At 35.1% G+C, this 16,646-nt stretch overlaps 1 protein-coding gene across 4 annotated transcripts in view; it reads right to left on the bottom strand.

Moving 5' to 3' along the window:
• The window catches only part of Psd3 (pleckstrin and Sec7 domain containing 3), a 480,958-nt gene that overhangs the window by 95,878 nt on the left and 368,434 nt on the right, over positions 1-16,646 (bottom strand). The gene's annotated exons all lie outside the window — the stretch shown is intronic.

Below are 16,646 nucleotides of genomic sequence, written 5' to 3'. Positions count from 1 at the left end.
TTAGACGGTGCCATGACATCTTACAGGTGCCGTTGTCTCAACCACCATATAATCGTGGGGCACCCTATCAGCCACTGAGAAAACCCCTAATTGCCTCTCTTTTCTGAATCCCTGTTCCTACAAGTGCAGCAAGTTTAAACCTGAGACTATAACATATACAAAGCACAGAGGAGGCAGAGAACAATGACCTTATCGGTTAACAAAGAAGAGGGAAGTCAATGAGCTCTGATACTCCCCTGGAAAACAAAACACCATTATAAAGGCATTTGCTTTTGCTCAGCTTTTTCCGACTTCTAGAGTCACCTGTGGTTTTTATTAAACTCTGCTTTTGAATCTTTTATTAAAACTTCAACCAAAATAACCACTACCAAAACATTTTGAATAAATCACAAGATTAATAATCATCAAGTATGTCTGATGATGGTGATAGTCAAAAGAAAAATAGCGTTCTTTCATCCACTGGTATTTTATAAGTAATTGTGAAATATATGAAAGTAAAACTGGACTCTTAAACATCCATATTTTTTATTTTGAAATAATTTTAGATTTTCAAAGATAGTACATTGAGTTTCCATATGCTCAGTTTCTCCTGTTAGCATCTTACATAACTACAGTAAATTTTTCTAAACTAAAAATTTAACATTAGTAAAATACTATGCATTGAACTTGAGACTCCTTTCAGATTTCACCAGGTTTTTTTCATTAATTTATTTTTCTATTCCAGGATTGCATCTATAATCGCACCAGGGCATTTGGTGTCACAGCTCCTTTGTCTCTTCCAGCCTGTAACAGTTGCTCAACCTTGCCTGGTTCTTCTTGGACTTGACAGTTTGAAAAGCACTGGTCAATCATTTTGCAGAACATCCTCAACTTAGTTTTGTCTGATGTTTCCTCATGACTCGATTGAGGCTGTGCATTTTGTGGGGGAGGATACAACAAAATGCAATGGACTCAGGAGGGTCTAGGTTTTATAGCTGGTGATATTAACCATGATTACTTGGTTAAGGTAATATCTGACAGTTTTCTTATATAAATGTTTAGGGGAAAATATCTTGCCAACTATGCAAACATCCTGTTTCTCTAGCTTTTGCCCATTAACATTAGCATTCACAAATGGATCTTGCCTGTGATGATTATTATTGTGGTGATCTAATGGTTCCTTGATGAATTTTACATTCTTTGGTACAAAAATCAAGGACATTTATATTATTCTCTGGATTATACCACTACCTGGCAATCAGAGGTCTGATTTTCTTGCCTATAGTCTTGCCTTTTTTAACATGGAATGTAAATGAATTCTTTTATTTGGCAAAATGCAAATTCATCTGTACTAACATGCCAATCAATAATTCATTCTTTGTTATTGTGAAGCACTATTTCATTTTACAGATATATGTTTGTTTAGCTCTTCACTTAGTAAAAGATAATGGGATAGGCTCCAGTTTCTATGAGAGACAGGGTTTTATCAACTATTAACAGAGCTAAGAGACAGCCTCAGAAGGGAGAAGACACTTCAAATCACACACCTTGCCCAACATCCAAAAGGGCCTCAACAGCAAGAAAACAGCATTATCAAAAAATGGGAAAGAACAGATAACAGTAGCCAACAGATACATGAAAAAAAAACCTCAACCTCTCTAATTATGAGGGAGATGTGACTAAAAACCACAATGAGATGTCATGTCACACTTGTGAGGACAGCTATGATCAAGACAATACAACCAACGATAAATGCTGGCAAGGGTGTGTAGTAAGGGGATCCTTATAGGATGCTGATGAGAATCAGTACACCCATTATGGAAAACTGAACCAATTACCTGAAAAATTAAAAATAGAATTATTATGTGATCCAGAAATCACATTTTTGGCATAAATTCAGAAGCATGGAAACTGGAATAATGAAGAAACATCTGCATTTCAATGTTAATTTCAGCATTATTCACAACAGACAAGGTAGAGAAGCAATTTAAATTGTGTCCATGGATGGATGGATGAATAAGGAAAATGTGGTACATATTGCAAGAGTTCCCACTCATCTACCATCCTATTTTCTGAGGTCTCAATTACCTATGATTAGCCCTGGACTGAACCAAGGGTTACATTACTATGAGAAAAAGGATAGTGTGGTATAGAAAGATATGAAACAGAGAGAGAGAGAGAGAGAGAGAGAGACTGACTGACTCCACTTACATAACTTTTCTTATAATACATTGTTAAAATTATAATTATGTTATTATTAATCTCTTATTGTGCCTGATTTATAAATTAACTTGATCACAGATACGCCAATGTGAGTCTTGCAACATTATCTTATCTCCTGCAGATTAAGGGGGGACTTACTCTATACTCAGTAACAATACAGAAAGGAATTCTGTTTTTTAGGACAATGTGGATGGAACTCAAGAACATTAGGCTAAATGAAATGAGCCAGGCACAGAAGGATAAGGGCTGTATGATCTCAGTGACATGTGGAATCTAAAAGAGTTGATCTCATAAAAGAAAGATGGTTATTAGAGGATGGGGACAGAGAGAGGGGTGGGGCAGGCAAAGATGTTTATCAAAGGGTACAAAGTTTTAGGCTGAAGGAATGTTTTAGGGATCTATGGCACTCATGGGGACCATAGTTTATGATAATACATTTTAAATTTCCAAAATATTAGAAAAGAGTAAATTTTAACTACCCTACAAAAAATTAGATAGAATGAATCTTTCTGCAATGCATACATCGATGAAAATATCACATTGTGCCCCATGAAGAAAAAAATTATTTGTCCACTAAAAATAAAAAAAAAATTCACTAGTATAATAAATTTGAGAAATAAAAAAAAAATCCTTTGCATTGAAAAAAAACCAAATCACCACATTCACACTCAAATCTTGCTTACAGAGGACCACCACATTGTGTGATAGATAATTTGGTGCTGATGCAACTAATTACAAAAAGTAATTTTTGACATGAGTAATCTAAAATCCCTATACCTGAGAATAAATATATCACCTTCCAACTTTACCTATTTACAAGATGCTTCTTAATACTAGGTACTTATATCATTGCACTACCTTAGTTTATTTCACTTGATAATCATTAAGGAATATGCATCAGTTTTTTATGTCAAAAATTTTAACATACATTCACATGAAGCACATGAAAGCCATGTTTGTTTTCAAAACAATTTTGATTGCTTTATAAATAAGTAAATTGCGGATAAAAAAATAATGAATTTTGTGAGTTTTATTTTTCATAAAATGGCATTCTAGATTGATCTCACTGAATGTATTGTTGTCTTATTTCAAAAGAAAACAGGACACAGGTTACACAAGAATTAATGAACCATCATTTGTTCGACTTTATGACTTAATCATAAATCTGCCCTCAGTACTGGGGATTTTTGATGGTTTCAGTGTGTATGAGTTGTCACTAGAAAAATATAATGATTATTCTGGGAAACAGGATAGATGTTTTAAACACCAAGAGCCAAAGAAATTATTACAATAGCCACTGTTTCCAAACATGATTTTAAGCAGATTAATATGTATCTTGGAGGGAATGAACTAAAGTTTAGCATATAAAGTTAATAAAACATTTTTGTGATTCTAATGTATAATATGTATTATAAAAATCAATTAGAAAGGTGGAACAGTGAACAAAGACGAGACTTAGTTATTGTGTATAACTCTAATGGTCAGCCTTAGCATTTTTAAAATTTTGTATTTTAGATGGTTACAGTTTTGTAGAGATGCTGATTCATACAGAAAAGCAGCAGCAAATGGCAAATGTTTTGTTTTAAAGGCCCAATTTGCAAACTTGGGAGAAATCTTTAATAGAATAGTGAGCTGCTGGTAAGAACTTTATCTCAAGTCTATGCCAGAAATCAACATGCTGGTGGGTGAACACTTGAAGGATTAGTACATGCAAAAACATTTTGTATTTTCAACTGGAAGACATTTAAAAATGTTTTAAAAATTAAAACAAAGTTTAAAACATTTAAAAATGAATACAGAATCAAAATCCTGTAGAACCCAGAGATACTAAAAAGAACCCTAGGATTTTGATGGCCATGAACACAATTTAAAAAGCATTACAGAACTGAGATTGGTGCCAAAGGCAACTCTGCAAATAATCCACTGCAGAAAGTCAGATGCCGGCTCACAAAGCACTACAAATATGTAGTTTCTAGTACTGAAAAGGGAAGATGATTAGATATGAATCCCCAAGTCACTCCCCAAACACAGTAAAAATGCCAATGTAGATAATCACGTATGATATAAAATGTTTAAAATATTGGTATGTTTCCAATAATTGTTTAACAAATGCTTTTAAGCTGTAAAAGTTCCTCATTAAACTAGCAACATTCCAGCCCAATGAAATTCTCTACTAACTTTGAGCACTTTTTTCAAAGGACTACAAATGATGGATGTTTTAATGACTGCATCTGTAAATCACTAGAGACTTTACCCACACCCTGTCTTGTTTAAAATATTGTCCTGAACGTTAAGGGATGCAAATATGTACCTTTTCTACATAAACATCAGCCAAAAGAAGTTTATGGTGTTCTGCTTTCCAATGTGGTAGAAACTAGCCATATGTGAAAAGTCAATTTGAAATGGGGCAAGTCCAAATTACAATTAAGTCTAATTTCTAAAGACTTAGTACAGAGAAGAACAATATTTCAATAATTATTTGCATTGCTTATTGAATATTCTGAACAGGATCAAACAACAATACATTTAAAACTCATTTCACCTGGTTCTCTTATAATGAAGCTACTAAAAAAAATTACACAACATTTATGACATTTCTTTTGAAAAGGAAAATGTTTACAGAGGTTTATATTTTCTATGACATTGGATATTAAAAACGGAAAGACATTCTACTACGAAAAAAATCAATGAGAAGACATTCAACAAAGTACATCCCAGTAAAGCCCTAACAAGTGAAGGTCCAAAATATCATCCTCCAAAACAAGTACTCTGGATATTTACTGTAAGGTTAATGATCCCTCTCATGGGGCTCTGAGGGCAGAAATGTATCCTGCTCCCAGATACAGGTGATGCTGTCTGTGGTGGCTGTCCTGGAATCTTCAATATATGGAACTGTGTTGGCAGCGACTTCCAGGGCAGAAGCGACATCAGTAGTAATACTGTGAGGACTTTCCCAAAACCACACCCTCAATGCTATAATCTTTGCCCTTTTCCCTATAACATCTCCCATTTCTGAGAAGATTCTACACCAATATTTATTTGAGACATGGAATTGACTGAGAATATGAGCCAATGACCTTTTTTATACTAGGATTCACATTATTCCTGACTGCATCATTACAGAGTTATATTTATTTGTTCATAGATAAGTGTCAGTGCCTACAGATAAGACAGGCTGTTTCAATTCTGTATAGGATCAGACATAAATCAATACAATACTGATGACAAAGAACTCTATAAGGCTCACTATTTCCACAGTAAACCGCCTACTGAGACTTTCTTATACTCTGAATGACCAAGGCATTTTCAGGATTATAAACTAATCTTTGTTAAAGTAAAATGGAGAACAACAGAGCTCTGCGCCTTGCTTGTTAGAAGTCCGATTCATGCATAAATACTTTGGACATACTAAAAAAGAATCCTAAGTGAGTATTTTTGCCGAGATTACAACCATCTCAAAACCTGCTGACCTAAGAAATTCTGCAAAACATTCTTCACAGCAATCTGTTCCATCAGTAATGAACTGTGTGGCTCAGTGGTAGTCTAGGTCCACCCTGACTTAACAATGCAGCTCATTTCAAGAATGAAAAGCACACTAGTGCTGACAGATACCTTTCCTAAAAGGCAACTGTAAATCATGAATTTCCTATGTTCTATGTTGCTTATGACAATGAGTTTTTTAAACAAAAATATAGGGAATCATAAAAATCCACTGGAGTCATATTTTGGCAGAACTCTACTAAAAATAAAACCTCTTTTCTTACATTTAATTTTCTTAAAATTTAAATGCTGACCATTGTTCAGTTGATCCACTGACTGAGCAGATTCTTAAATAACCCAACTAGGTCTCAACAGCTCTATCCAGTTATTACACCAGCACCAAATGCAAATTTTTTTTGTATTAAAGGACTCAATTACATGGAATTGAAATGCTGAAATCAAATAGAAATGTGTGGGGCATTTTTTTCTCTTAATTCGGATTTGTTATATGTTATATATGACAGAATACATTACAATTCATATTACAAATATAGAGCACAATTTTTCATATCTCTGGTTGTACACAATGTATATTCACATCATTTGTGTCTTCATACATGTACTTAGGGTAATCATGTCCATCTCATTCCACCATCTTTTTTATCTTTTTTACCCCCCTCATTTTCCCCTCTCTTGCCCTCCCACCCCTTTCCCTATCTAGAGTTCATCGAATCCTCCCCATGCTCCCCCCTCCCAACCCCAATATGAATCAGCCTCCTTATATCAGAGAAAACATTCGCATTTGGTTTTTAGGAACTGGCTAACTTCACTTAGCATTATATTCTCCAACTCCATCCATTCATCTGCAAATGCCATGATTTTATTCTCTTTTATTGCTGAATAATATTCCATTGTGGTGTGTGTGTGTGTGTGTGTGTGTGTGTGTGTATCACATTCTCTTTATTCATCTAGGTTGGTTCCACAGTTTAGCTATTGTGAATTGTGCTGCGATAAACATTGATGTGACTGTGTTCCTGTAGTATGCTGTTTTTAAGTCCTTTGGGTATACACGGAAGTCCTTTTGGGTATAAGTCCTTGGGCCACACAAGGTGGTTCCATTCCCAGTTTCCCAAGGAATCTCCATACTGCTTTCCATATTAGCTGCACCATTTTGCAGTCCCACAAGCAATGTATGAGTGTGCCTTCCCCCCCCACATCCTAGCCAACATTTACTGTTGTTTGTATTCTTAATAGCTGCCATTCTACTGGAATGAGATGAAATCTTAGTTTTGATTTGCATTTCTCTTATTGATAGAGATGTTGAACATTTTTTCTTTTATTTGTTGATTGATTGTATATCACCTTCTGAGAAGTGTCTGTTCAGTTTCTTGGCCTATTTATTGATTGGGTTATTTGGGTGTTTTTGGTGTTTAGCTCTTTGAGTTCTTTATACACCCTAGAGATTAGTGCTCTATCTGATGTGCAAGTGGTAAAAATTTGCTCCCAAGATGTAGGCTCTCTATTCACCTGATTGTTTCTTTTGCTTAAAAGAAGCTTTTGAGTTTGAATCCATTCCTTTTATTAATTCTTGATTTTAATTTTAATTCTTGCACTAAAGGAGTCTTATGAAGGAAGTAGGGGCCTAATCCGATATGATGGAGACTTGGACCTACTTTTTCTTCTATTAAACGCAGTATCTCTGGTGTAATTCCTAAGTTATTGATCCACTTTGAGTTTTATGCATGGTGAGAGATAAGGGTTTAATTTCATTTTGTTGCATATGGATTTTCAGTTTTCCCAGCACCATTTGTTAAAGAGGCTATTTTTTTCTCCAATATATGTTTTTGGCACCTTTATCTAATATAATTGTAATTTACTCTCTGTGTCCTCTATTCTGTACCACTAGCCTACTAGTCTGTTTTGGTGCCAATACCATGCTGTTTTTGTTACTATTGCTCTGTAGTATAGTTTAAGGCTAGTATAGTGATGCTTCCTGCTTCACCCTTCTTGCTAAGGATTGCTTTAGGTATTCTGGGTCTCTTATTTTTCCAGATAAATTTCATGACTGCTTTTTCTATTGTTATGAGGAATGTCATTGGGATTTTGATTGAAATTGCATTAAAAGTGAATTCAGCAAAGTAGGATACAAAAATCAACACCCATAAATCAAAGGCATTTTTGTATATCACTGGCAAACACTCTCTTAAAGGGAAATGAGGAAAACTACCCCATTTACAATATCCTAAAAAACAAAACAAAACAAAAAAACTTGGGAATCAATCTAACAAAAGAGGTGAAAGACCTCTACAACAAAAACTATGGAACACTTAAGAAAGAAATTAAAGAAGACCTTAGAAGATGGAAAGATCTCCCTTGTTCTTGGATAGGCAGAATTAATATTGTCAAAATGACATACTACCAAAAGCATTATACAGATTTAATGTGTGGGGCACTTGTGTGCACATATAGTTGTGTGAAGAATAGTTGCAAAGATAATAAAAACATTTTCCAGATCAGAACTGGAATATTGGTCAACCTGGACTCAATGGGAAGTTATTGCAGAAATTCTAACATTGGAGTCTGACAGTAAAGAATAAGGATAAGTTTACTAGGCAGCATTCATATTTATACATGAATTTCCCATTTTTCTTCATTTTGGGAAAATATCCATATAAAATTTATAATTTTAACAAATTTTAAATGTACAATCTGTGGTGCTAAGTGTAATCACATTGCTATGCAGCCATCCTGATCCACCTCTAGAATTTTTCTTCATGCCAAACTGAAGATTTGTGCTTGTTAAAATCGATAACTTCCTAGTCCCTCCTTCTCCCCAGCCATCAGTAATACCTTAATTACTGTTTATGCTTAGTGATTATAAACATACAGGCATATTCAACTCACTTTTTATGCTTTTTACAAATCATGTTTTTTTTCCCCTTTTTTTCCTACCATCATTTGGAATTTCTCCTTCTTTGCTGTTTTTCAAAAAAGATTTTCTAGAACAGTTTTAGGTTCATAGCAAAATTGAGTTAAAGATAGGGATTTCTCATATACCTCCTTCCTCCACAATCCTACTATGAAAACATCAGAGAGGCACATTTGTTACAACCAATTAATACACTGACACATCACTGTCTCCTAAGTGTTAGCTTTTGATGTTGAATTTTTACAAATATACAAGGTTGTTTTCTACCTTCCAGTATCATGGAGACTATATTCACTGGTCTAAATGCCTATTCATCCATCCTGCTTAACTCCTGGCAATCACTTTTGCTTTCATGAATGCCTTCAGTGTTATATCTAAAGTCATTACTGTATCCAAGGTTATCTAGATTTTTGTCCTATCCAGTATGAATTTTCATAGTTTTTTTTTAATATTTAGGCTTATAAGCAACTGAAAATTAACTTAAGATGTAAGGTCTGTGTCCAGATTTGGTGGGCAGAGGGAAGGGAATGTGAATGTCTACTTCCTCCAGAACCATTTTTTGAAAAGACCATCTTAGTTCCTTTGTCAAAGACAATCTGATTATTTATGTGGATCTATTTTTGGACTCTATATGCTCTTCAATTGATTGATTGGCATATCGTTTCACTATATCACACTGTCTTGATTACTACAGCTTTATATAGGGTCTAAAGTTGGGTAATATCAGTTCCTTGACTATTCTTTTCCTTCGATATTGCATTGGCTTGTCTGGGTCTTCTGTCTCTTCATATTAACTTTAAACAGGAGTCTCTCAATGTCCACAAAAATAACTTGCTGAGATTTGAAATGGGATTGCACTAAATCCATAGATCAAATTGGGATAGACAGGCATTTTGATGGTTCTGAGTCTTCCTATTCATGAACGTGGAATATCTCTGTTGTCTGTTGTTCTTTGATTTCTTCCATTAGGATTTTAATTTTTGCAGATGCCAAAATAAATGGTATTTTGTTTTTAATTTCAAATTCCACTGGTTAATGCTGGTATAAAAAAAAACAACTGATTTTTGGGTAGTAATCTTACATCTTGCAATAATCATTGATTACTTTCAAGAGTTGTTTAGAAAATCATGCCATCTGCAAACAAGGTCTTATTTTTCCTTCAGAATGTATATGACTTTCATTTCTTTTCTTGTTTTCCTGCATTGGCTAGGATTTTCAGCATGATGTTGAAAAGCAATGGTGAAATGGGACATTCTTGCCTTATTTCTGATCGTACCAGGTAAGCTTAAACTTTTTCATTAAGGATTTAATAAGGATGATGTTTGCTGTAATTATCAAATTAAGAGGGTTTATATTTCCAGTTTGCTAGTTTTTCTTCTTTAATAATGAGTGTAGAAATTTGTGAAAAGTTTTTTTAAAAATATTTAGTGTATATATCTATATCTATATCTATATAAATATAAATATATATATATTATATAATATATATATACACGTTTTTATGTGGTGTTGACGATTGAACCCAGTACCTCACACATACCAGATGAGTGTGCTACCACTGAGCCACAACCCCAGCCCAAATCTGTGAAAAGCTTTTTGTGCAACTATTAAATATATGAATGTGTGGTTCTTCTTAGTTGATATGATGGTTTTCATTAGTTGAATTTAAAATGTTGAACCACTTTTTGCCCATTTTGGATAAATCTCAAATAGTCGTGGTGTGTAGTTCTTTTTATATATTTTTTGAATTTGATCTGCTAAATTTCGTTAAGGGTATTTCAACTATGAGAGATACTGGTCTATAATTTTCCTTTCTTTTAATGTGTTTCATTTAGTTATTATAGCAATGGTGTCTATTAGAATGAATTGGGATATATTTCCCTTGTTTCTACATCCTAAAATATACAGAATTGGTAAAAATGTGTCCAAAAAAGTTTGGTAGAATTTACCAGTAAAACCAACTGGGTATGGTGCTAGTTGGGAAGACTATTAATTACCGATTCTATCACTTTAATAGATACAGGCCTAATTAAATGTTCTGTTTGTTTTTGTGTGAGTTTTGGCCAAGGATCTCTTTTAAGAAATTGTTTCATTCCATGTTGATTATCAAACCTTTCGGCATAGAGTTGTGTATAATATCCCTTTACCATACTTTCGATGTTAGAGGATCTGTAGCTCTATCCATCCCTCCATTTCATGTCTGATATTAGTAATTTAGATCTTCAATCTTTTTATTTTGGTTAACATAACTAGAGCTTATTAATTTCATTGATCTTTTCAAAGAAGTGGCTTTTGATTTTGTTGATTAACTCCTTTAATTCTCTGTTTTCAATTTCATTGATTTCTGCCCAAATTTTTATTTCTTCTTCTTTTTGAATTTACTTTGGATTTAAATTGCTCCTCTTTTTTAGTTTCCAAAGGTGGGAACTTAGATCGTTGATTTTCGATCATTCTTCTTTTGTACTACATGCATTAAATGCTATGAAATTAACCATTTACAGTTTTCCCCTGTATCCCACAAATTATAGTAAATTGCATTTCCATTTTCATCTAGATAAAAATGTCTAAAAATTTGTCTTTAGAGTTCTTTTTTCACCTATTATTTAGAAGTTCTATATAATGCTCAAGTATTTGGGGAATTTTCCAGATGTCTTTCTGTTGTTAATTTGTAATTAAATTCCACAATACCCTGAGTGCACATGCTGTATGTTATTTTTAAAATTTGTTGAGGGTATATTTTATGGCCCAGAACGTAATGATCTATTTTGGTGAATATTCCATATGACCTTGAGAAGAATATGTATTCTGTTGTTATTGGATAATGTCATCTGTAATGTCAATTATGTACAGTTGATTGACGGTGCTGACTAACAATTTTCTTATTATTTGCCTGCTGGATCTGTCAATTCTTATAGAGGGTTTTTGAAGTCTATCAGTTTTTGCCTCACACATTTTGACACTATTGTTAAATGCACGTACTTTAAAGATTGCTATGCTTTCTTGGAGAACCAAATCCTTTATTAATCCAATACCCTTTTAACCTTTATTAATTTCTGGCAGAAATATAGCGACTCTCATCTTTTTTTGATTAGTGTTAACATAATATGTCTTACTGTCTATGCTTACTTTTATTTATTTATTTTTTTATTAGTTCTACATTTTATTTGAGGAAACATAAATTTTACATTTTTACACATTTATATACACCCCCACACACATAACATATAGTGTGCATATAATGTATGAACAATAAGTCCCCATCTCTCTATTGACCAATATTTGTGTCTTATAATATTTTTTTATTATTTTTATTTTTTATTTTTTTTCTATTGGTTGTTCAAAACCCTACAAAGCTCTTGACATATCATATTTCATACATTAGCATACATTAGCTTCAAGTAATTTATACACACATTTATATTTAAAATAGGTTTCTGTGGGCCAATAAATATATAGTTGGTTCTTCCATCCTTGCCCCTGTTTAGATGTTTTTCCTTTGTGGCTAATTTCAAGATTTTTCTTTTTTATCTTTTTTTTTCATTTGCATTTATTATTCTTAGTGTTTTCTGAGAGACCTCAGGTTTGTTGCCTGAACCATTTATTGCTTCAAATACTTCTTTTTCATTATCTTATGGTCTTTCTTCTGATAATACCAAGGAGTTGCACACTTTCTCTATTTGGGCTATTTCTCAGATATTCTGTTACTCTGTTCTTCCTCTAAGTTTCGGGTCTTTTTCCTCTTTGTTTTTCCATTTTGGAAGGTTCTATTGATGTCTTATCAAGTTCGAATTCTTTCCTCATATACATGCAGTATATCCTCACAAATCCATCAAAGATACTGCTTGTATCTGCAAGCGTTTTTATATGTAGCTTTTCTTAGAGTTTCTGTCTCTTTGCTTACTTCTCTCTGTTCTTAAATGCTGTTTACTTTATCCACTAGAGTTCTCAACATCTTCATCAGAGCTGTTTTAAATTCTTGCTCTGATAACTCCAACATCCCTGCAATATCTGATTCTAATTCTCATGCTTGTTCTGCCTGTTCAAACTGTGTTTTCTCCTCATTAGTATGTCTTTGGTGACTAGGCCTTTGGGAATATGGTGAAGGTGTGAGGGGAGGGGAAGCACCCTACCGCCTTGAGATGGTCCTGGTGTTCAATGAGCCTGTGTCTATGAACTTCCATGTGCCCTCAATTTTCACCCCTCATGCCCTTGGATTGGAGAAGGCAGCTAACAAGGCCAGGTAGGCATTTCTCCTTTCCCATATTAGCCAGGCTTTATGAAAACTAAATAGGCTCTAGTAAAAGAGTTTCTCTTGAGGGGAGACCTTCTCAAGAATGGAATGCTGAACTGTACTTCAAAAATGTTCCATTTCCTCTACCCCTGCCAGAAGCCTGGGAGTTTTCTCCAGTATTCACAGTGATGCACTGATTGAGCTCCTAGAAATAAATGTGCCCCACCCCATGCCTGCAACTGGGTCCCCCTGGAGTTTCCACCTTTCATACTTGACTGATATGAGCCAAAAATTTGTCAATTATAGTCAGTTTTCCTATCATACTAGAATTTTCCATGCTGGATTCTGCTTGGGAATTTTCAGTTCACCAAGTTGCGATTCTTTTTTTATTCAACAGTCCTTCTGTCAAATTTTGGGGGAAATGGCTTGCTCTGAGACTTCACTTCTCTGATTAATCTATAGAGTTATTGATTTTTCAGTTTGTTCAGATTTTCACTTGCTAAGATTAGTGTTGACTTCCAATCTCCTTACATGCCAACCAGAATTTGCTTGGTTATTTTAAAACAATACTATGTCTGCTGATAGTCTCACTTTAATCATATCTTTTCCCTGATATCCTTTATTTTTTGTTTTTCTTCAGCTGAGTTAAAAGCTATCTTAGCTTCCCCCTACCCCTTTGAGTTCTTTCTGTACCATGTTTGATTTTAAAGTTCTCAGTCTCATCCTGGTTTCTTTCTGAGGCATTAGATGCTCTATTGTGTTTCTGTTCCTGTAATCTCTTGCTCTCCCCCAAGATCTGATATTTAAAGTGTCAAGGTACCACTACTGCATTCTGTGGCTTCCACCACTCTGAGATCAAATTATGCTGCCATTCCTCATCTTTTCTCAGTGTCAGGCAAAAAAAAAAAAAAAAAAAAGAAAGAAAGAAAGAAAAGAAAATGTCACTTCAGTATGACACAGACAGGCCAGGATGCTGTGAAGTTCTCTTTTCTAAACCCCATCTAAAGAAGGGAACAACTAAGGATTAGATTTCTTCCTCTGGACTTTGCCAAACCATGCCAGGGAGGGTAACATTGCTATGAAATTTCTTACTATTTTGAATATAGCTTTTATTTCAAGTTTGCTTGGTTACTGTAGATCTTTGGTTTTCAGAGTTTAGATGAACTTATTTTACTCAAAGTCTTAATTATTTACTTAGTTTCCATGAAACAAGAAAGATCTGGAATTCCTAATCCACCACTTTGCCCATTTTCCTTTTAATTCTGGATTTTCTTAGTGTAATTAGTTGAACTGTGTACTGTGCCTGCACCACCCACCAAAGATAGTGAAGTTCTAAACCCCACTGTGCACAAATGTGACCTTACCTGGAAATAATATGATGGACCCATTGGAGTGGGCCCTAATCCAATGTGACAGAGGTCCTTAATGAAAGGAGAAATGTGGAGAGTAGGACACAGAGAGAAGGACAAGGATATGAAGAAAACACAGGGAGAATGTCATCTCCAAAACAAGGAACCCCTGCAGCCACCAGACACTAGCACAGAAACTGGAGACATTACCCTCACAGGAACCAAACCTGCTCACATCTTGACCTTGGACTTTTACCTCTAGAGCTGTGAGACAATAATTATGTTTTTAAAGCCAGTTTATGACATTTTTGTTAAGATAGCCATATGACACTAACTCATTTAGATTTCACAGCACCACTGTTGCTTCTGATTAATTCATCCTTTCTGCAGTGGGGTATGCCCTAGAGAATAAAACTCAAGACATTTGTGTCTGAGTACTTGTTTACAAACAAGCTCCACTGTGCCCAATGGAAGCTACAGCACCTCTTTAGGTCTAAGTTTCCTCACATGCAAAAAAATCAAGGCTTGCTCTAGGTCAGCAAACACAGGCTGTGAAGGCCTATCCAGGGAGTGGGAGACCAGGATGAGCAGAGAGGTCTCTGGAATCCTCGCTGTTGCTTTGAATCCATTTCATTCCATGACATTGGATTCTGTAGATACTGATCAAGGCATAAACATACAAAAAGATCAGGAAATCTCATGTTTCTCTACAGCAGTTGATGCCAAACGGAAACCTATGCCTATATAAGTTTAGGCCAAATGCTACCAAAACGCCCTCTTCTCTTCAACCTAATGCATATACTCCAAGACATGGCATGCAAGCCCTTCACAACAATAAAACTGAGGACATTTGGGGGAGCAGATGGAGGGCTACAAAGCAGCTCCTGTTCTTTGCTCCTTACATAGGGAGCAGAAGTCAGTAGCCCCATTAACCTACCTTTGAGTGACTCACAAACTAGGTGAACTCTAGCCTGGCCCCCACTTTGCTGATATCAGGCAAAGCAATCTTGCCCTGTTGCCTTACTGTGTGGCAATCATGGTGGAATAGGGCTCACCTCTGCCCCTTTAGCTCTAGTTTCTCAGTCTTGATTGAGTTAAGCTGGTGAGTTCAGGGGTCCAGTGGTCACTCAGGTCCCACTACATTCTCCAACGTAAATTTCTGAGGGAACTTTGCACTTTGGGTCACAAAAGTGATGCTTGATTCATTTGACTCAAAACTTGCTCTGCGTACATTCTCTTTTAGCCAAAAACATCAAAGGGAATGGGGTATGAATCAGGTGCCAAACTACCTTGCTCTTCTCCAAGCATGACCCATTTGTAACTTAATGTTCTTTACCTCTAAGACTAGGTATTATCATCTCAGTGGAATACCAAGGTCCAGCCTGGTGAGAGAACCTACGAAAGTAAGAACTTACTTTAAGTGGTCACACCTTATAGGATTCCTGGGGTGAGGGTACTCCCCAATTTAAATTTTTTATAGGCACTCTATCTCCCATAGGAATGCCTGTGGAACATGGCAAGCAGCAGGAGGTCAAGCCCTGCTCTCTTCCAAGAAGGAAAAGCCTAGAAATAGTATCCCTCAGGGCATATTCAGTGCTGGCCCAGCAGTGATCAGAAGCTCTGAGCTTCCGGGAGGTGTGCTAGGCAGTGGCAATATCATGATGGTGAAGACTCCTGAAGGAACTCATAATCCAGCAGGGGAAATACACATAATAATGGGTCATACATTTTGTTATGAAATATTGTAATATGTGTCTCAACAGAGATGTAAAAATCGGTGCAGAATCAGAAAGGAGGGAAGAGTGGCAGTTAAAAATGCTTTTGGGTGATGGGAATGACATGATAGATTGTGGTAAGCAGATGACTCTAAATTTATTTTTAAAAAAACATGGAATTGGACACTTGAATAAGGGCAAATTTTATGGTATATAAATTACAGTTCAATAAAACAATAAATATAACATGGTGATTAAATGTAAAACACTAAGTGGTTATCATTCCAATTTCATGATCAGATGATTGTTGAAAAATGAGGTGAAGCATAAACTTATTAAAAAAAAAAAGTGCTGACTTATCATGAGGTTCCTATCATACCACATCATTTTATGCCAAGAGGCAGGATGAGTTTAAAATAGATCTGTCTCTGTCACTTACCCAAAAAAAGGGCGGGGGGGGGGGGAAGCAGTTAAGTTTTAAAATTCTGCTGAAAATATAACATCTTATAGAAACCTCTTATTTTGGCATAAGTATTTTAAATGTAAAAAGGAGATTATTAAAAATGTTAAGCCCTTTAACACCAAGAAGAGTGCTGTCAGATGTTGGGAGGATGTAGGCTTATAACTCGGCTTTCTAAATAAAGGGTCTGGCTGTATAACAATTCTAGTGTGCCTTCCAAAACCAAGACAAACCAACTGTGGATATTAAGATGTTTTGGATATGAAGACGTTTTTTTTTT

Source organism: Callospermophilus lateralis, chromosome 4 (assembly GCF_048772815.1).
Source record: "Callospermophilus lateralis isolate mCalLat2 chromosome 4, mCalLat2.hap1, whole genome shotgun sequence".
In the NCBI taxonomy this organism is placed as follows: Eukaryota; Metazoa; Chordata; class Mammalia; order Rodentia; family Sciuridae; genus Callospermophilus; species Callospermophilus lateralis.
The sequence above is the reverse complement of the archived record's forward strand: the minus strand, read 5'-3'. Positions and strand labels throughout refer to the sequence as shown.